Below are 20,853 nucleotides of genomic sequence, written 5' to 3' on the forward strand. Positions count from 1 at the left end.
TTAATAGTATCTGTGCTAATTATCCTATTTTTAAGACACAGTGGCTTGGCTTGTTAGAATAGAATTTATACTGTGTTTCCAATTATGGGCATTTATAGGTAATTGCTTAATTTTAATGTGATAAAAACATGGTTTGCAATATTTTTAGAAATAGTAATTAGAAATGCATCTCGTAAAATCATTACTTTTAAAACATCAATAACCCTTAATAAAGAAGCAGAGTATGTTTAATTAGAAAAAGTTAAAAACTTTCAATTGTCTTAGTGGTCAGTAACACTAAAGGGAACTGTGGGTATTGTTAGTATTTTCTTAAGGTTGAGTCAGAGCCCTGTGTACTGAGATGTGAACTCATGAATTTTCTTTTTCCGTATCCTTGGCCATTGTGTTATTATCGTGGTGGTTGACCTGGATTGTTTTTCTGACTAGAAAACACCCTCAACAGATAAAAATCAGTGCTTATCTTGGCTTTGCAGTAAAGATCCCAAAATAGCACAAAAGTTTTTAAGGAGTGAACAAATCTGTAGAAATCAGAAAGGAAATATGTATATATTTTTAGAACTCTCATTTGAATTCAGATTGTTTTTTGACCTCTGTTATATATTTAAGTAGGTATTCATTTTCTATTTTAAGCCTCCATCATTGCTGTGATTTTTAAGCAACAAAGCAAAACAAAACAAGTGAGAAAAACCCAAACTGTATCTCTAGATACACTTAAAAGCATTTCTTCTGCAGTGAGAATCAGAAGGAAAATATAACCAACATTGATTTTCTAGGTTTGAATAGAGGACTTGGATGATTTCAGTCATGTTTCCATGGATTTCATTAAAGAGACATTCCAGCTTCATGTTACTCATTATGATTTACTTATTAAATTTAATTAAATGTTATTCTAATGTTAGGCTAAAACATTAGGTCTCTACTGACTATTAGTGATTTGATATTAATTGCAAACTTAGAGTGTTGGGTACCACGCAGAACAGAAGCCTGTGTCCTGATGGCACATATGGAATGATGTGGGAGCATGGCCACGCATGTGACTGGTGCACGGGTGGGCACCTGAGGTCAGAAATAAGGTGGAAAGGTACCAGGAAGCAAGATCATAACTGTGTGCAGTTGAGAGTCTTGTTTAAACGCCAGGGGTTTTGCTCTGTCCTTTTTCAGTCCCCAGAGTGATTTGGCAGAGTAATGTCCCAGGTGTCACCAAGCTGAAATCATTCCGGCTCCCATGTACCAGTGGCCTCTTTTATTTCTATTGCTTTATCTTTTGTATATTCGCCTTCCACTTTGGGGCTTCCACTGTAGCAAAATCCACTGCTGTCGATTTATCTCCTTGACCACAGCTTGGCCACTCTTTCCTTCTTTGTGCCCTTTAGGTGTGCACTCTTCTCAGATACTCAGAACATTAAAAAAATTTGGTGTCTCTTACTTTCCAGAGATCCCATTTGAAGCCCTAGTTCTGTTGTGTTGCAATAGTAATAGACCAGTGGGGACTTGGGGCTTGGCCATATAAGACACATATCTAAATCCTTCAGATATGAAAACAAAGGAACAATGTTTTAAACAGCTCTCCTGGACATACATAACAGATTCCTTTGAAAATCTCATCTCTTTCTCCTTATGCCTCTTCCTTCTTCCCCTCCCCTCAACTTCTGCTGTCTCTCACCCTAACACGCTGTGGTACAGTTTTCTTAGCTCAGTGGCTAAGAATTTAGCTGTATTGATTTGTCACATTGCACCTGGTGAAATCCTAACGGAAGAAACTGGGCACGTGAGATAGAAGTCAGTCTGATAAAACCAAACCTCACAAACTGTGCAGCTGCCGTGTACGTAGAGAACACCACCGAATCTTCATCACTGATTGCTTCAGTCTTCTTGTTTGGCATCTTGGCTCTCTTCACTGGGCTTGCATTGTGCATGTTGGGGAAAGTACATTTCAGGATGGTCATTTCATCCTGCAAAAGTGGCGCTCATATGACTATGTGATTGCATCTGTAACTTACGTTCACATAAAGTGTGACATTTTACAGATTACTGCCTCTGGAGCAGAGCTGACCCAAGCACAACCTCTGTGGTGGAAAAATTGATGTCAAAGAGTCACTTTATGTAGGTGGTTCAATCCCTAGGGACTGTGAGGCCAAAGAGGACCCAACCATTTTCAGGGGCAAAAACAAAAAGGAAGAATGATATTAGCAGATTAGCAGACTTTTCCCCCCCTTTTCTGTTCTTTTTTCTTTTCCTTTCCTTGTTCTTTCTTTCTTTCTTTCTTTTTTTTTAAATCTGCTTCCTTGGATCTCTAATTCTTTTTTTTTTTTAATGGCCACAATGTTTGCAATGCCAAGATAGAGCTATGTTTGTGTGAACTTTGGAGAAATTTAGGTAGATGAACTTGTCAAAAAAGCTGTTTATGTAAAAAAGCAAATGTCACTTCATGTTAGGAATTTCTACCTATTTTTAAAATTTATCCATTTACTCAAAACATGTATATTAAGTGTCAGCAAAGTACAAGGCCCAGTTTAGGAGCTGGGGATATGGCACAGTTTCCTTGCTGTCATGGAACTTCATTCTAGTGAAGGAAGACAATTTTTTTTTTAATAAAAGGTACACGGCAAAGGAGGTGGGAGTTGGAGGAGGCAGGAGTCATGAGAGTCTTTTAGAAAATTTTAAGAATTTTGACTCTTACTAACTGAATGAGAGGAAAGGAGGGATGGTATCTGACTTATGTTTTAAAAGTTCTCTGTGGTTGATAAGATGAATGTAGGAGGCAGGGAGAAACACTTAGTGACAGTGGAAGAGATTGGAAGAGGTCAGGTTCTGCATATACACACACATATATATTTTTTGTTTGTTTGTTTTTTTGTCTTTTTGTCTGTTTCTAAGGGGGGCCGTGCCCATGGCATATGGAGGTTCCCAGGCTAGGGGTCGAATCAGAGCTACAGCTACCGGCCTACTCCACAGCCATAGCAATGCCAGATTCAAGCCACATCTGTGACCTACATCACAGCTCACGTCAACGCCGGATCCTCAACTCACTGAGCAAGGCCAGGGATCAAACCTGAAACCTCATGTTTCCTAGTCGGATTCATTTCCACTGTGCCATGACAGGAACTCCCGTGAATATATTTTGGAGGTGGAGCCACCAGGATTTACCTTTGGGATGTCGGTCATAGAAAATGCAAGGAGACAAATATCATGGGTTTTTTTGTTTGTTTGTTTGTTTGTTTTGTTTTTTGCCTGAGGAATCAGTCATTGAGTAGTTATGTATTGAAATGGGGGAGACTGAAGGAGGCACAGGTTCTCTGGGAGACTCAGGCTTTTGGTGTGGGTCTGGTTAGGTTTGAGAAGTCTACCAGACATTGAAAATGTGTGAAGAAGGCAGGTGGATAGATGAATCTGGAGATCAGGGCCAAGTCTGGGCTGGAGTCATGAGCATAGAGAGGGTATTTAAAGCTGTGCGACTGGTTGAGATCAACTTGGTGTAGGTATATACAGGGAAGCAAAGAGATACAGTGACTGAGCCCTGAGCCACCCCAAGGCTGGGGACATGAGAAACCAGCTCTAGATGCTACCGAGGATTTGCCAGTGTCTTAGTTTCCTAGAGCTGCTGTAACAGAGTACCAGCAGCAGAAGTTTATCTCCTCATCATTCTGGAGGCTAGAAGTTTGAATCAGGGTGTTAGCAAGGCCTCCAGAGGGGACTCCCTCTTTGCCTCTTCTAGCTTCTGGTGTTTGCAGGCAACCCATGGTATTCTGTGGCTTGGAGATGCTTCACTTCTGTAACATAGTTATCTTCTCCCTCTGTGTCTTTCCTTTATCTTCCCTTGGTTCCTGTGAGTGTCCAGATGTCCTCATTTTGTAAGGACACCAGTCATACTACATTATGACCTAATGACCTCTTCTTAACCTGGTTATATATGGGAAATCCGCAATGACCCTATTTCCAAATATGGATCATTCTCAGGTACTGGGGGCTTAAGACTCCAACATATCTTTTTGGGGGAACACAATTCAGTTCATAACAGCTAGCAGAGGAGTAAAAGAACCAGGAGGGTGTGGTATTCTGGAAGCCAAGTGGAAGATGTGCTTCAGACAGGAAGGATAGATAAACGGAGTCAGATGGAGCAGACAGGATGGGGACTGAGGATTGATGGCTTGACCTGGGTGGGTGTCATTGGTGCCCTTCAGTGAATGGCTTCAGCAAAGTGGTGAGGGTGCAGATTGGATTGAAGTTCAGGAGAGAATGGAAACAGAGGAGTTAGAGAAAGAAGTGTAGACAGTTTGGGAAGCATTTTGCCTGAAAGGCAAGAGAAAAATGGTATGGTAGCAGTGTGGAAACCAGAGTTTAATAAAGAGATGATTTTAAAACAGTGGGAGAGATAGCAACATGCTTATATACTAGTGTGGATGAACCAAGAGAGAGGGGAAATGTTACAGAGAAAAGGGGACAACTTTGAGTTGGCAAGAGGGTGTGGAAGCTAGGAGCCATGCTGAAGACAGCTGTGTTGACAAGCCCGCCAGGTGACTCTGCTGCATGCCCAAGTCGGAGGACAACTGTTCCAGATGACCTCTAGGGCTTTCTAAAGTTCTGTCCTGTAATGAGTTTTACCTCATCCGCTGAGAATGAAATCCCCCCTTTGTTTGGAATAATGATGTGCATGAGGAATGAGTTCAGATGGAACATGACCATGGAGTCTGTACAGGGAGCTGTGCTGTAGGGGATGGTAGTTCTCTCTGCTCTACTCTGAGGGGCTTAATAAGCTATACTGTCTATTTAAACTACCATTTCTGCCATTTAGAGGCGACTCTTCAGCATTGCCTGGGAGATTGGCTGCATCCCCAGCTGCTATTTTTAGATGACCCGGCATCAGACTCCAACAGAGTGAAGAGTGTGTCATGAGGACTTCAACAGTTTGTATTTGGGATGACTCAGATGCCGTGTGACAAATTAATGTCCTAACACCCAAATGCTGTTCCATCAAACAGTTGTATATTGAGGTGATGTAAAAAAATGTGACCTAGTATTTCCTTTAAAACTCTTCCAAAGAAAACCCCCAGTTTGGATTGTTGGACTCGTGTACAGTTGTATTTTGTTCACTCAAAATTGTAGCTGAAGGTTGGTGTTATCACCTTAATGTGGCTGCTCTTTGACTCACTTTTATTCTAAAATATACAGTTTCCAGTAAGAGAGCCATAGTTTCTCAAGTCAGTTAAAGTTCACTTTCATTTCCCTGGTGTTAGAGGACTGAAAAAAGTTGAGACAAGGGAGAGTTTTAATCAAAGCAGCAATTGACTTCAGTTTTAGTAAAATGACTTGGTGTGAACAGATGCTTGGCCAGCACAGAAAATTTTGCCTTACTACCTGTTGAAATTAATTGGAGAATATTGATTGCACATTATTTGGTAGAAAATAAGAGATTATTAGGGCTATATTTTCTATACGCTCTAAGGCTGACATTTACCAAGAGGACGTTTATCCCCCTTTCGCATTTGAAGTAAGTCAGAAAGAATTTGAGTCACCTTTTAGTACTAGCAAGTATTTCCCTAGTTTGTCTGAATGTGTCTAAGGACATTTGGAATGAGACTTACCTTTGAATACCCTTGGATTTTGTATTCTGCTTGTGCTCGTGTCAGATGTTAACTTTTTAACTCTGGAGCATTCCTTTACATCCCACAGATGAATGTTTCTCTGTGCCCATCACAGGAGGCACAAAACTCAAGGGCACAGGGTCTGGTGGGGTTGACAGTCCAGCAGACGGTGTTTGTAATGCATCCAGTGCAACATGAGCGACAGTAGATGCAGGCACAGGTGCTCTGAGGCTTACCCTTGACTACTGGGTACATGAGCAGTGGTAAGCATGGCGGGGGGGGGGGCAGTGGTGTGATAGCGGAGCTTTTCCAATACATGATCTTCTTAATAACATAATATTTCACGTTTTTCTGTTTAGCTGCTTTTACAGCCATCTGTTTTATCCTCATAGACACCCTATTATATAGGCAGACTGGGAGAGAAAATCAAGGCTTAGAACCTTTGACCTACCCAAGTTCAGATGCCTATAGCTCTTATACTTACCAGCTGTAACCTACACACAGTTTTTAAGTGTAGGAGCTAAGCCCAAAACCCAGGGCATCAGAGTCCCGGTCCAAATGTTTTACATCCGTAAGTAAGGGAATCTTCGATTCTGAGATGAACCAAATCAGATCTAGAACAATGGACACTTTGGCAATCACTTAAAGGATGTTTGAACTCTGAGTTCCTGTCGTGGTGCAGTGGTTAACGAATCTGACTAGGAACCATGAGGTTGCAGGTTCGGTCCCTGGCCTCACTCAGTGGGTTAAGGATCTGCCATTGCCATGAGCTGTGGTGTAGGTTGCAGACACAGCTCGGATCCCATGTTGCTGTGGCTCTGGCATAGGCCGGTGACTACAGCTCCGATTGGATCCCTGGCCTGGGAACCTCCATATGCCATGGTAGCAGCCCAAGAAATGACAAAAAGACAAAAAAAAAAAAAAAAAAAAAAAGGATGTTTGAGCTATATTTAAGTTTCCTTGTAATTATAAATCTTTAGATGCAACTCTCATAATAGCTTTGTGAAGTTTTGAGGAAGTTTAGTTTGAGGTTTTTGTCTGGGATAATTTTGTGTTTAATGTTCCATTTGATAAGCATGCCATAAAATAATGTTGGTTCTTTTGGAAGAAGTGAGTTTTAAAATGCACTATATAACTTAATGCATGCTTTGTTGTTTCTGAAGAAGTTTTGGGCTTGTAGTTTCTCAAATATGAAATTTTATTGTAGATTGCTTTTCCCCCTTCTTTTTCCCACTCTCTTTCCTCATAATTAATCAATTAATTTAATTAATTAATTTGGGCCACACCTGTGGCAGGTGTAAATTCCTGGACCAGGGATCAAAGCCACATCACAGCAGCGACCCAAGCCTCATCAGTGACCATGCTGGATCCTTAACCCGCTGAGCCACAGAGAACTCCTCATTCCCTGTATTTTAAACCCTCAATCTTTATAAGTGATTGAAGCCGTTTTGTGTGTTTGAAATTATTTTTGTTGGATTACTTTAAAACTTACTGTGAAACTTTATCTGATAGAATTGTTGAATGCCATGTTTAGCTGAAGCACCTTCCAAAAATCTAGAAGAGCAGGGATGGATCATATGTGTGTGTGCTCTGGAGCAGAGAGAATGTGTTGCTGTCAGGATCACAGGCAGAATGGAAGGAGCCGAATGTAACATATTCGAACTCACCCTGGCTCTTGACCAGAATGGGAAGAGCAGATGGCTCGTGGCACCACTAGCCAGGTTCTGTAGCCTCTAGGATGAATGTTATTCATTTTGATAGTAGCTGTTTTTAGTCATATTTCTGAGAACACACACAAAACTGATTGCAGTTGCCTGTAAAAATGTCTTGAGGTTTGTCCTGTCTTTAATTAATTGATGTATCTTCCAGTAAAAATAGATTTAAAGTCAGAACTTTCCTCTCTGGTCATGGTGTAAGCTGATGTTCAGGACTATCTGATTGAAGAAATTGGGAGACGCAAAGTCAGTCTAGTTTTAAACATTCTTTTCGTGTTATATTACATTATGAATGAATTAACAGTACAGGCATTTCGAACAGAGTCTTACGGGGAACTTGGGACTCGGGGAGTTCATAGGCTGTTGGAGTCATCCAGGCTCCTAACAGATCTCAGATTTGGAAACCAGTTCAGAGTAACCTGTATCTCTGGTTATAAGTGCAAAGTTAAGACAAGGTTCCATGGAGTTCCCGTGGTGGCTCAGCGGTAACAAATCTGACTAGTATCCATGAAGACGCAGGTTCGACCCCTGGTCTCGCTCAGGGGGTTAAGGATCCAGCGTTGCCATCAGCTGTGGTGTAGGTTGAAGATGCAGCTCAGATCTGGTGTTGCTGTGGCTGTGACATAGGCCGGCAGTTACAGCCTGGGAACCTCCATATGCCGTGGGTGTGGCCCTTAAAAAGAAAGAAAGAAAGAAAAAGAAAAAGACAAGGATCCAAATTGGACTATTTGACTTTTCTTGGATGTGCCTGGTGTCCCTCTCTGCCCTCTTTCGAAGTGTTTCTTTCTCTGCCTGAGATGCCCATTGCTATGTACCCAAAAGCATTACCCAGTTTCACAGCAAGAGTCAAATAGTACCCCTCTTCAGAAAATTACTCTCCCAACCAGGTGTCATCTCTCTTTTCTCTGAGACTCTGTGTAATTTTTGTGCTTTTCTAAATGAAATTAATTCTGTGAAAGGCCCTAGCATGTACCTGGTACATAGACACCCCTCACTCAGTGGGTCAGGATCTGTTGTTGCCGTGAGTTGTGGTGTGCGTGGCAGACATGGCTTGGATCCTGTGTTGCTGTGGCTGTGGTGTAGGCGACAGCTATAGCTCCAATTTGACTCCTAGCCTGGGAACCTCCATGTGCCACAGGTGCGGCCCTAAAAAGACCAAAAAAAAAAAAAAAAAAAAAAGGGAGCACTGTGTAGGAGAAGGCCCCCACTGGAATCAGGGATCCCGGTGTGAGCTCTGGCCCCACCACTCTCAGCTTCATTTTTAAATTAAATTTAATTTAATTTATTTAAAGATTTTTCTAATTACAGTTGATTTACAGTGTTCTGTCAATTTCTGCTGTACAGCAGAGTGACCCAGTCATACGTATTCTTTTTCTTACATTATCCTCCATCATGTTCCATCACAAGTGACTAGGTAGAGTTCCCTGTGCTACACAGCAGCTCACTAGCTTCATGATGGCAAAATGTTCTCTACTGCGAAGAACAGATAGTCATCCTTACATCGTGAATCTGAGATGTCTCACATAGTGTCTAGTCTAAGTCAGAGCTCTGTGAATACAGGTTGCTCTATGCTTCCTGTCTAACTTAGCATCAGTGCTAATGCAGGACATTTTGAACATGGTTCATTGGTCTGCATTGTGATGAATCACCCAGAGACAACTAAGCCTCAGGACAAACAAAGCATTTGTCTGTGTAGCCCCAGGGCAGCCTGTGGCCAAGCCACTCAGGCTGATTCTAATGTGTGTGTCACCATGGTGCATCTACTTTGAGTCCTTTGGGGTAGTTTCTTTTCATTCTGCAGGACCCCCTGAACTCTTATAGGAATTGTGGCTACTTTGGGGGCTAATTTGGTTGAATCATTTGGACTGTAGGCTTGTCATGGCGTTGGGTAGAGGAAGCAGTTGTGTGAATTGCAGTTTATTTAAACTTACCACGTGCCGGAGCTGATCGAAGCACTTTATAAATATTAATTCATATCACCCTCCGCGAGGTACTTACCTAAGGGAAGGAAGACACAGAGAGGTTAAATAATGCACCCAAGTGACGGAGCTGGTGGATGGAAAAGCCAGGATGCAATTGGATGGATGATGGTTACCTTAAGCCAGTGAAGCAGGTGAGAGAATGTTCATGTATGTCATGTGACCAGTGTGTTCCCAAACCTTTGTGTGTCAGTACAGCATTGTCCCCAAAGTTAAAAGTTGTCACTTTAACACCAGAGCCTCCCCCGTATCCCTGCACTGCTTCCTTTCAGTGTGGGAATTAGCAGATTTAAAAAATTATTGATAGCTGAACATTCCCATTTTATAATGTCTCTTAAGGTCTCAGAGAATTCTTGCCAGTCCTCCAAATGGTAAATGTTTTTCCTGAAATTATGGATAAAGATTTGCTTGGGCTCTTTTCCATTTTCTTAGTCTTAGCTCAAGATTATAACTTGTTGTGGTGCTTCTGATGAAGTTAAGAAAGTACATGATTGGAAGACTTCTTAATAGCAGAAGCTTAAAAAAAACCTTTCACTACCAATGTCTTCTCCAGATAGAATGCACCATATTGAATTTGAAATTAGCCCAGTACAGTTTCTGCTTCGGTGTAGAAGCCTATCTCCTTTAAAATAAGTGAAACTTCATTAGTTGGTATTTTCAGCTCAGAAGTAAGAGTTCTTTAAAAATGACTTGTTTTATAATGTGAGCACTGAGATACCTAAGTGTCTCTGTGTTTATGTAGCACTCATCTTTCAGTGTCTCGGTAATTAATTCTTAAGTATCATGACATTGAAACATTTGACCATTTTTTTGGAAACTATAATTGTACTGTATGCCTTGGAGTAAATGTTAAGTCATATATTTCTTTTAATCCTGAGTTTCAATAAAGTATAATTAATTTGAATGACATTAATAGGAATCGTAGGTAGAGTCTGGCATCTTCATAGTTCTTCAAAATTCTTAGAGCATTTTTGAAAAATACATTTATTCTGTACTCTTTTCCTTCTATATCCAGAAGAATTTGAATAAAAAAATGTGAATTGAAAAGGACTTTTAAAAAGTCTTTGACTTGCTCGCATTTCAAAGAAAACAGAAAAAGACTGTTCTTGAGCCAGGGAAAGACAGTGCCATGACCACTGACCACTGTCCTGAGAAAGAGCACAGCTGCCCAAGTGAGGATTTAGGACAATGCCAGCAAGTCACCTACATGCCACAAAACCAACCAGGAAAAATAGGCACTGAACATACCCTACCTGACTCTGCCTTAATTGGCACTTTTTCTTTTTCTTGCTAATAGTAATACCAATAAAAACAAACAAAGTCAAAACCAGCATAAAAAAGAAAAAAATATTAATGGACCCCAAACCATCTTTGTACTGTTTCTAGCTTATTAATCATAGCACTGTCTTATCACAAGTCAGTCAAGATCTTTTGAGGGAGTTCTCACTGTGGTACCAGAAATGAATCCGACTAGTATCCATGAGGTTGCAGGTTCAATCCCTGGCCTTGCTCAGTGGGTTAAGGATCCGGTATTGCTGTGAGCTGTGGTGTAGATTGTAGATGTGGCTTGTATCCCACCTTGCTGTGGCTGTGGCATAAGCTGCAGCTCCGATTCAGCCCCTAGCCTGGGAACTTCCATATGCCGTGGTGTGGCTCTAAAAAGCAAAAAAACAAAACAAAACAAAACAAAACAAAAAAAAAAAAACTTTTAGAAAAGTATTTTAGCAAAAATTTCCATTTTTCCTCTTTTGCTCATTTTGCCCTGATATCCTGAGTATTTAGGCATATTTGTTGATTTTTACTTTGTTATACACACAGCTCCTCATATTGGGTTCACTCAAGTCTCAGGGACACCCTTAAAAATGAACTGCTAACACCCTCACACCATGCACAAAAATAAACTCAGAATGGCTCAAAGACTTAAATAAGACATGGCAACATTAAACTCCTAGAAGAGAATATAGGCAAAAATTCTCTAACATAAACCATACAAATGTTTTATTAAGTCAGCCTCCCAAGGCAATAGAAATAAAAATAAACAAATGGGACCTAATCAAACTTACAAGCTTTTGCACAGCAAAGGAAACCATAAAAACAACCTAACAGATAACGTATGGAATGGGAGAAAACAGTTGCAAAGGGTACATCTGACAAGGGCTTGATCTCCAAAATATACAAACAACTCATACAACTCAATAACAACAGCAGCAGCAACACAACCCAATTGAAAAATGGGCAGAAGACCTAAATAGACATCTCTCCAAAGAAGACATCTGGATGGCCAGTAGGCACATGAAAATATGCTCAACATTGCTAATTAAAATCAAAACTACAATGAGGTCAGAATGGCCATAATTAATACAATAACAAATAAATGCTGGGGAGGGTGTGGAGAAAAGGGAACCCTTCTACACAGTGGGGAATGTAAATTGGCACAACCACTATGGAAAACAGTATGGAGGTTCCTCAGAAAACTAAAATAGAACTACTGTATGATCCAGCAGTCTCACTCCTGGGTATATATCTGGACAAAACTATAATTCAAAAAGATAATGCACCCCTGGGTTCATAGCAGCACTATTCACAATACCCAAGACATGGAAACAACCTAAATGTCCATCGACAGATGAATGGATTAAGAAGATGTGGTATATATACATAGTGGAATACTACTCAGCCATAAAAAGAATGAAATAATGCCATTTGCAGCAACATGGATGCATAGAGATTCTCATGCTAAGTGAAGTGAGTTAGAAAGAGAAAGACAAATACCATATGATGCCACTTATATGTGGGATCTAAAAAATGGCACAAATGAACCTATCATCAAAACAGAAACAGACTCACAGACATAGAGAACAAACTTGTGGTTGCCAAGGGGGACTGAGGAGGGAGTGGGATGGACGGGAGATTTGGGGATAGTAGATGCAAACTATTACATCTAGAATGGATAAACAACGAGGTCCTACTCTATTGCACAGGGAACTATATCCAGTCTTCTGGGATAGACTATGAAGGAAAATGATATAAAAAAAGAATGTGTGTGTATATATATATATATGACTTGAATCACTTTACTGTACAGCAAAAGTTGGCACAGCATTGTAAATAAAGTATAATTTTAACAAGTGAACTGTTAAATGTTCAGTTTGCATTCGTCCTTGGAATCGTTCTCATAAAGGGTTACAAAGAATCTAAGGTATTAGCTTATTTTTATATTTGAAAAGTGAAAACAGCTCTACTGTCTTTGCCCCTAAGATTAATGCTCGCTACAAATGTTTTAAATAATACAAGCAGAAAAAGAAGAAACTACCTTGAATTCCCATCATTCAGAAACAATCATTGTTAGTATTTTTGCATATTTTCTTCCAGATTTTTGTGAGTGTGTGTGACATGTAGGAAACACCTGGCAGGATCGCCACACTTTAAAAAAAAGTGGGACGTGAGATTATAACCACGAAAGTAGCATAACACCTCATCCTCTTTTTTTTTCCTTCCCAGGAATCTTCAAACTACAAATCTGATACTGCACATGATCAAGATAGTTGGGGGTGAAGAATGTTCTCAGGGATTCTTTATTGTGACCTAGGTCTTTTACTGTGGTCATCAGAGCACAAGGCCAGAGCCTATGGGTCTTGAGCATTTCCTCTCTGCATTTAGTGCTGGTACTGTCACTTTTGCTACGGCTCCAGTTCTCATAGGATGCAAAGAGATGGCATTTCCACAGATAGTAGGTTAAGAGGACCTGTCCTTTTCTTCCTTTTTTTTTTTTTTTTTTTTTTTTTGTCTTTTTAGGGCTGCACCTGTGGCATATGGAGGTTCCCAGGGTAGGGGTTGAATTGGAGCTATACCTAAACCATGGCCCTAGCAATGCGGGATCTGAGCCACGTCTGCGACCTACACCATAGCTCATGGCAACACCAGATCCTTAAGCCACTGAGCAAGGTCTGGGATCAAACCTGCATCCTCATGGACGTTAGTCAGTTCATTTCTGCTGAGCCACGATGGGAGCCCCAAGGACCCATTCTTAAAATTCTGATCCCAGGCCTGGAATGAAACTGCTAATCCTGATTGTTGGCGATTTCATTGTATTATCCATACTCTTTTAAGACAACAACCATTTCATCTTGGTTCAAGCATCTCTATTGATTTAGCTGTATGTACAGAGTACGTCTGTGTGTAGATGCCTCATTGGTGACAGTCAGTTGGTGCCTGAATTCTGCACGTAGGGACTCCCCCAATAGAGGAAGAATTCTGCCTCCACACCACCTTCAGACTCCAGCTGCAATATGCAACACTTCTCTGGAGAACTGGCCTTCGGATTTTGAATTTGCCAGCCCCCGTGATCACATGAGCCAGTTCCTTAAAACCCCTCTATCTTTTTGCGTACATGGACACGCATTCTCTTGGGTCTGTTTTTCTGGAGAACCTGGTGACTGCAGCAACCATTTACATCTTTACCACATAGGGGTTTTTAAAACTCATGTGGCAGTAAATCTATTGTTTGCCTTTGGTTACGTATCCTCCCTGCTACGGGAAGGAAATTTGTGTTTAAGAGTGGAGTGGCCCTTGAAGGAAGACGTGCACTCTGGGAGATTTTTCTGAGTGGCAGTCCTCAAGAGCTGTCAGGGCACATCTGTATTTACATGTCTCCTAGCCATGTTTTCTCAGCATGTTGTGGGCCTGTGACTCTTCCTCAGAGGAATTTGGTATTCAGAAGTCAATAAACAAATTACATTGATCTGTAATGTGGGGCTGTCACAGTGACTGATGGGATGCCGAGTCTTTCAGAACAGTGTGCGAGGGAAGAACAACGCGGTTGAAAGTGCCCGTGCAAATGACAAGAGATGCTGTAAGAATTCAGGGCAGGATGTTCCTCTTGGTGTGAAGTTGCCACAGAGGAAATTTTTATCTTGGAAAGCTGCTCACTTTGCATTGAAATGTGTTGATATTGTGACAAACAGAAGTCTTTTGTTGGAGTTCCCGTCGTGGGGCAGTGGTTAACGAATCTGACTAGGAACCATGAGGTTGCGGGTTCGATCCCTGGCCTTGCTCAGTGGGTTAAGGATCCAGCATTGCTGTGAGCTGTGGTGTAGGCCACAGATGTGGCTTGGATCCCGCGTTGCTGTGGCTCTGGTGCAGGCCGGTGGCTACAGCTCTGATTCGATCCCTAGCCTGGGAACCTCCATATGCCGTGAGAGCAGCCCTAGAAAAGGCAAAAAGACCAAAAAAAAAAAAAAAAAAAAAAAAAGAAGACAAAAAAAAATAAGTCTTTTGTTGCATAAATTCTGGATTTATCGGTTGTATAAATATTCTGTGGTGCTTGTGTGGCCCACAAAGAAAGGAAGCGTGTAAGCTATATGGCAATATCACTGGGGGATAAAAGTGGCCCTCTTGGCAAAGTGAATAATACTTGAAATGTATCTGTCCTTTTATGATTTATTTCAGTTGACGGCTTTTGACAACATCACTCAGGCGCACGGGAAAGGTATTACATTCCCTCTTTACAATATGAGGAAAGGAGCCCCTTGAGATGAAGTGACTTGGTCAAGGTCACAGAGACTTAAGACTCATCTCTTCTGATTCCTACAGTAGTTGCTTAGATTATTTTAGGGATCTTCATTTCCATGGAAATCCAGTGCATAGTTTGGTCCCTACTATGTACTTAGCCAATATTTACTTTATCTCTACCTTAATTTATTTGTGGGACAAAGAAAGGTATCCTAAAAACATTCTTTTTATAAGCTCATTTGGGAAAGTATTAAATACAAAGATATGTTATTGAATGAGCTTAGGAGAAATGTGAGTTTATTATTGATAGAGCTTCCTTTTGAAATAACTAGAGCATTGCAAAGTCTGATTTTTTTAAAAAATATTTATTTTATTGCTTTCTATCCTATTCTCCTTATCAGGTGCCTGACTGATATTGTCCTTGAGCATAGAGCTTGCAGATAGGATGTGATTCCTTCAGGTTTTGGCAGACATTTTGACAAGGGATGTCTCAGCCATCAATTTGTTCATAACCAAAGTCATTGTGCGTAACTTGCAAACATTTTTTATTTTTTAATCTTTGTTCTTGAGTAAATCAGCAAGGGGTGTGTGTGTGTGTGTGTGTGTGCGTGTTTATTTAATTGACAATATTAAATAAAAGTGGCTAAATATATGATCTGCTTTTCCCCATGTTTAGATCTGTGGCTTTTTTTATCATCAGGGTGTCATTTGTGATCAACTGCTAGGGTATCTGAAAAGGCTGCTTAGCACACATATGCGTAAACTTTTTATTCTGTAAATCATGCTTCCTTGAAAATATAAAACTATGAAAGATGTACTAAAACTGTACGTATACTTTCCTCCCATCTAAACTGGACATTTCCCCCTTTAATTATTAAAAGAAAGTAGCAAAGGATAAAAATATTAAAACCAGCTATAATGAAAAAAATAAAAATCATTATATAAAAAATATTAAAAATATTAAAATTAGGGGAGTTTTGTGTGCAGTGGGCTAAGGATCTGGCATTCTCACTGCAGTGGCTTGGGTCACTGCTGTGTCATGGGTTCCATCCCTGGCTCCAAAACTTCCACATGCTGCAGGCATGGCCCAAGAGAAAAAATTTAGGTTATAACCCGGCACCAACGAATCCAAATTTTTTACAAGGAGGAAGCAAATGAGAAGTTACATGTCCACCTTCATTTCTTGGCCAAAGAGGATTTATTTTTTAATGAATCAGACATTCCAAGTAATTTTTAGTGTCTTTTGAGCCTGTGAGTACTGACATTAATATCATTTTGGGGTGAGTTTTCAGTTTTCAGCAGTTAGTGCTGCAAGACAGGGAATTGACACGTCAAAGAAAAACACATTTCCTTAAAAGTGTAAACTGAATTTTCCAACGAATTATGATTTGTTCAATACTTGAGTGGTCAGACTTAATCACTGAGCACAAATTTTTGGATTCTATTAATTGACTGTAGTATTTCCTACTGTTCAGAAACCGTAAAAAAGGTTACTGACTTTAAACAAGTGGTACAGAGTAAAAGTAATAATTTTAAATAATTTTAAAAATACAGTTTTAGGGAGTTCTCATCATGGCTCAGTGGTTAACGAATCCGACTAGGCACCATGAGGTTGCGGGTTTGATCCCTGGCCTCACTCAGTGGGTTGAGGATCTGGCGTTGCCATGAGCTGTGGTGTAGGTTGCAGACTCGGCTCAGATCTAGCGTTGCTGTGGCTCTGGAGAAGGCTGGTGGCCACAGCTCTGATTGGGCCCCTAGCCTGGGACCCTCCGTATGCCGTGGGTGAGGCCCTAGAAGATACAAAAATAAAATAAAATAAAATAAAAAATACAGTTTTAATTTTAACAATTTATATACGCCTTTGAGAATCCAGATATGTTGAAAGAGAAAAGCTTAATTTTTATTTTAGCAAAACAGTCCGTAATTAACATTCTTCTAAAAAATGTCTATTTTATTTCTACCAGTTTCCAGTGAGCTGTTCCCCGTATCATTCTTTCTGTTAATCAGTGTTTTTAGTCACTCATCTATTCATTCAGTAGTTGTTGCAAGTCTTCTTCTCCCTCCAGGAAGCATACAGGCAGTTAGGGATAATGGACATGCACATAAATGCCAATACAGTTGTCATAAGTGAGTTGCACAAATGCTGCTTTGAATATGCAGCTGGGAAATCAAAGGTGTGTGGAACAGGGGCATTTAAACAGGGCCTGAAAGGGTGGATCGGAGTTAGCTACCCAGCCATTAGGCAGAGCACATTCAAGGAAAATCAACAGCAAATGCATCTAGCTGGAAATCTCGGTGCTGAGGAAAGAAAGACTCTGTAGGCAGTTATGTGAATTTATTTTCTATTCTTTTAAACTTTCCTTTCCAATCTACATACTTGGGCTAAAGTGCTTATTATAAATGAGCATTTCTCAGGATATGTTCTAAGGAACACCAGTTGTGTAAGAGGTTCCTGGCCAAAGAGGGCCAGATCTGAGCAGTCCTGCAGTATGAAGATCTTGTTTACCTCTGTTGATCCAAGTATATTTCATGACAGAGTACCCCTCCCCCCTTTATTTTGAACAACAATGTTTTTTAACATCTATGAAACTGTATTCCATTGGCCAGCAATCGTACTGTGCAATCTTAGCTTTCTGTTTAAAGGCATTTCCTACCTTGTTTTAAAACGGTTCTCCAGGAAAGAGCTTCAGGTAGTGGTACTCATGTTGTGGATATAGGCTAGTGGACCAGGTAGCTGTAACCACTTTATGATGCTCTTCCCACATCCTGAACTTTGGCAACTATTTTTATTTTATATTTGATGGGTGATAATAGAAAGCAAATACATAGTAATATATATGTCTATCTATATGTCTATATGTATATACGATTACATAGTCTGATGCATCTATGTTGAATAAATATAACAACGTTGTTATTAGATAACTAATAATTACTTGTTGAAAGAATGAAATTTCGAGAGACCTCAGTGTTCCGGCTTGGCAGCTATTTGACTGAGCAATGACAGTTATAAACATTTCCAACCCTTTCCGTAGGGAAGGTGATACTGTTAAAATATTTCCATTTACACTATTCCCATCTACAGTTCTTTCTGAGTAAAAATAAAATCTAGTTTATAAATAAAGTCATACGATAATTCCTTTAATCAGGTGTGTGTGTCTGTATGCACAGGTATGAGTCACATGCATGTTATTTTGTTAAAGAGGAAATTAGATTGTGGAGAATGATATCTAACAGTTGTCCCTCCTAAATGGAAAAGTTAAGTATTCAAGGAAAGGAGCTAATTATCTTGTTCATTGTGCATAGAAAGCACACTTGGAGATCTTGGATTTTTATGATTGCAGGCTTTCAAAATTCTGACAAGGCTGCTTCTAAATTAGTCAATGTCAAGTGCTGTCTTTTTGGAGACTGACAACTGGTTGGTGTTGCTTCATTTTATTGAAAGGAGAAAAACATAAAAAATGGCTCCACCATCTGTGGGATGTGAAAGCCTGGGACGGAGGGGTGAGCAAGGGTACCGCTGAGCTATCATCTCAGGCCCTTCTAAGATGCAGACTTTACCACATTCAGGAATGATAACTCCTGCTGTCAGATTTAAGTCTTTAGTAGAAGTGGTGTGAGTAAGTTATAGGAAGGTATTGGTGAAAACGTATTCCTTCCTTGTTTGTTTACAGAGCAGTCTCTCCCCCTCCCCCACCCCTTCATTTCCTGGGAAACGTTATTTTTGAACCAGAAAGGCCAAGTCTTCCTCTGAGAACTTAATTAAATGCTTCAATGGAGTGAACTACTTTTACTTTTCATGTGGTTTAATTTTTGAAGTAAAAGCAAAGCCCGTCTGTGAAAGCCATTTGTTTCCGTTAATCAAAATTAATGTATAATGTTCATCAGGTGGAAAAGAAAATTATAGAGTTAAGAGCTTGGGGTCTGCAGGAAGAATCTGGGATGTGCTGTTAAATGTTTAACAACCCGTTCTCTGGGAACAAAAAGCCTGATTTGCAGTGTTTGCTGTTTTCTGTGGTGAAAATACTCCTACCCATGGTTAATTTCAAGTCACTGACCAGCCATCGCAGAACGTGGAGTTGGGAAGAAATACACAGTAGCATACATTATACAGTGCTTAGTCGATGTAAATGATGCCAGGAACATAGATAATAACACATAGTGTGGTAAAATAATTGAGAAGTGGTGCATTTGAATATTTATCCCTTTTGCTTGTATTATTTATTTAACTCAAGTTTATATAATTTAATTTTTAAAAATGCCTCTATTTAGCAGCTTGGCCACACAAGTCCAGAAAATTGAACTCCTGGCTCTCAAGCTAGCATGAACTGGCTCCAGAACACAGACCACTAGCGGGTCAGACCTGTGTTAGATTTCTGTGTCCAGCGCTTACTAGCTGTGTGGTAAGAGTACTTGCCTCATGGGGTTGTTGGGATGATTAAATGCGATGTTGAATACAAGTCCTTAGAGCAACACATATAGTAAGTGCTCAATAAATATAACTAGTTATTAGTGTTTGATCTTTCATAGTAAAGGAAATGCAGGCTAACTCTCTCTATAAGTATCCTTATAGTTATTTTAAATTACAATTGGCCCTTGAACAACTAGAGGATTAGGGGTGCCAAACCCCTGTGCAGTTGCAAATCCATGCATAGCTTTGACAGCCCCCAAATTTAACTGCTAATAACCTACTGTTGACTGGAAGCTTTACCAATAACTAAAACGTGGATTAACACATATTTTGTATGTTATATGCATTATATACTGTATTCTTCCAATAAAGTAAGCTAGAAAAAAAAATGTTAAGAACATCTTAAGGAAAATACATTCATAGCATTGTACTGTATTTATTGATGCAGTAAGTTTATGTCATCTGTTTACAAGATGAATCGTCTGTCAGTACCTATGTCATTATGGTTTTAGATGAGGTAAAACACTAGATGTTATATGTACTACAACACCAGACATCAAAAGTGAAAAGATTATGTGGGAAAGAAATTCGTATTTGTTTACAGCATCGATTTGTTCATTGATAGAGAAGAAGCAGCAATATGATTGCTTTATGGTCTGTTAGTGTCATTGATAGGTTGCTTACAGTAGCCTAGTGCATACACTAATGAATGAACCATTATAAAGACTTTATGGCATACATTGTGTCAGTCGTATCCATAATACAGTATTAGAAATGCTTGTTACACACACAAACACCCTACTTTCTTGTGATGATAGGTTGATAAGCAGTTTTTTTCCTCCTGAGATAGAGTTAGGCATACTGTATGGTACTATAATTCTTGAAAGCAAAGTGATAAAACAGTAAGAAAGCTAATGCATTATTAATTTCATATTAAATATCACTTGCCTTATGCCTATTGCAAGGATAGACTAGTCTCTGTATATGTATTTTACACATTCACAAGATACCTAACTTTAAAATTTTTTCAAATTCCTAGGCCATGTGGTTAGTGTGTGAATTTTTTCAAGTTGTTGCAAATCTCAAAAATTTTTTCAAATATATTTATTGAAAAAAATATGTATGCAAGTGGACCTATGTAGTTCAAACTCATATTGTTCAAGGGTCAGCTAGATCCATTTAAATATAGGCTGACAGTAAGGGGCCATAAACTAAATTAGGATAATCTTTTTAAATTCTATTTTTTGTCTCTAGTAAAAGCAATTTGTCTTTCAAATAAAAGAGCCTACCTTTGCTCCATTACCTTTTCCATGTAGTCTGCCTCTAACCTCAGTTTTATTGGAAAGGATAGCATTGTCTTTATACTGCCTACACCATGCTATTGTCGTATTGATGCCAGAGTATCTTTGTAAGTTTTTGTACAGATAGAGGAAGCATCTGTAGCTTTAGAATGAAGCTGGCCAGTTGTTCAGAGTCCAGAAAAAAACAGGTAAACATAGAGGCTGTAGTGGGGTTTGGGGTAAGAAGAAAAATCAGCTATTGGAAAAGTCAATGATCAATAAGGTAATTAAAATCTAAATATCAATCGCCGAAATATTTCATATAATTAATAAGCACCATCTCATTAAGTTGAATGTCACTAATTTAGAATCAGA

The 20,853-nt window shown here is 39.6% G+C and overlaps 1 protein-coding gene across 1 annotated transcript in view; it reads left to right on the top strand.

Moving 5' to 3' along the window:
- NEBL (nebulette) overlaps positions 1-20,853 on the top strand; it is a 354,941-nt gene that overhangs the window by 89,675 nt on the left and 244,413 nt on the right. The gene's annotated exons all lie outside the window — the stretch shown is intronic.

The sequence above is a fragment of the Sus scrofa genome, chromosome 10 (genome assembly GCF_000003025.6).
Source record: "Sus scrofa isolate TJ Tabasco breed Duroc chromosome 10, Sscrofa11.1, whole genome shotgun sequence".
NCBI lineage: Eukaryota > Metazoa > Chordata > Mammalia > Artiodactyla > Suidae > Sus > Sus scrofa.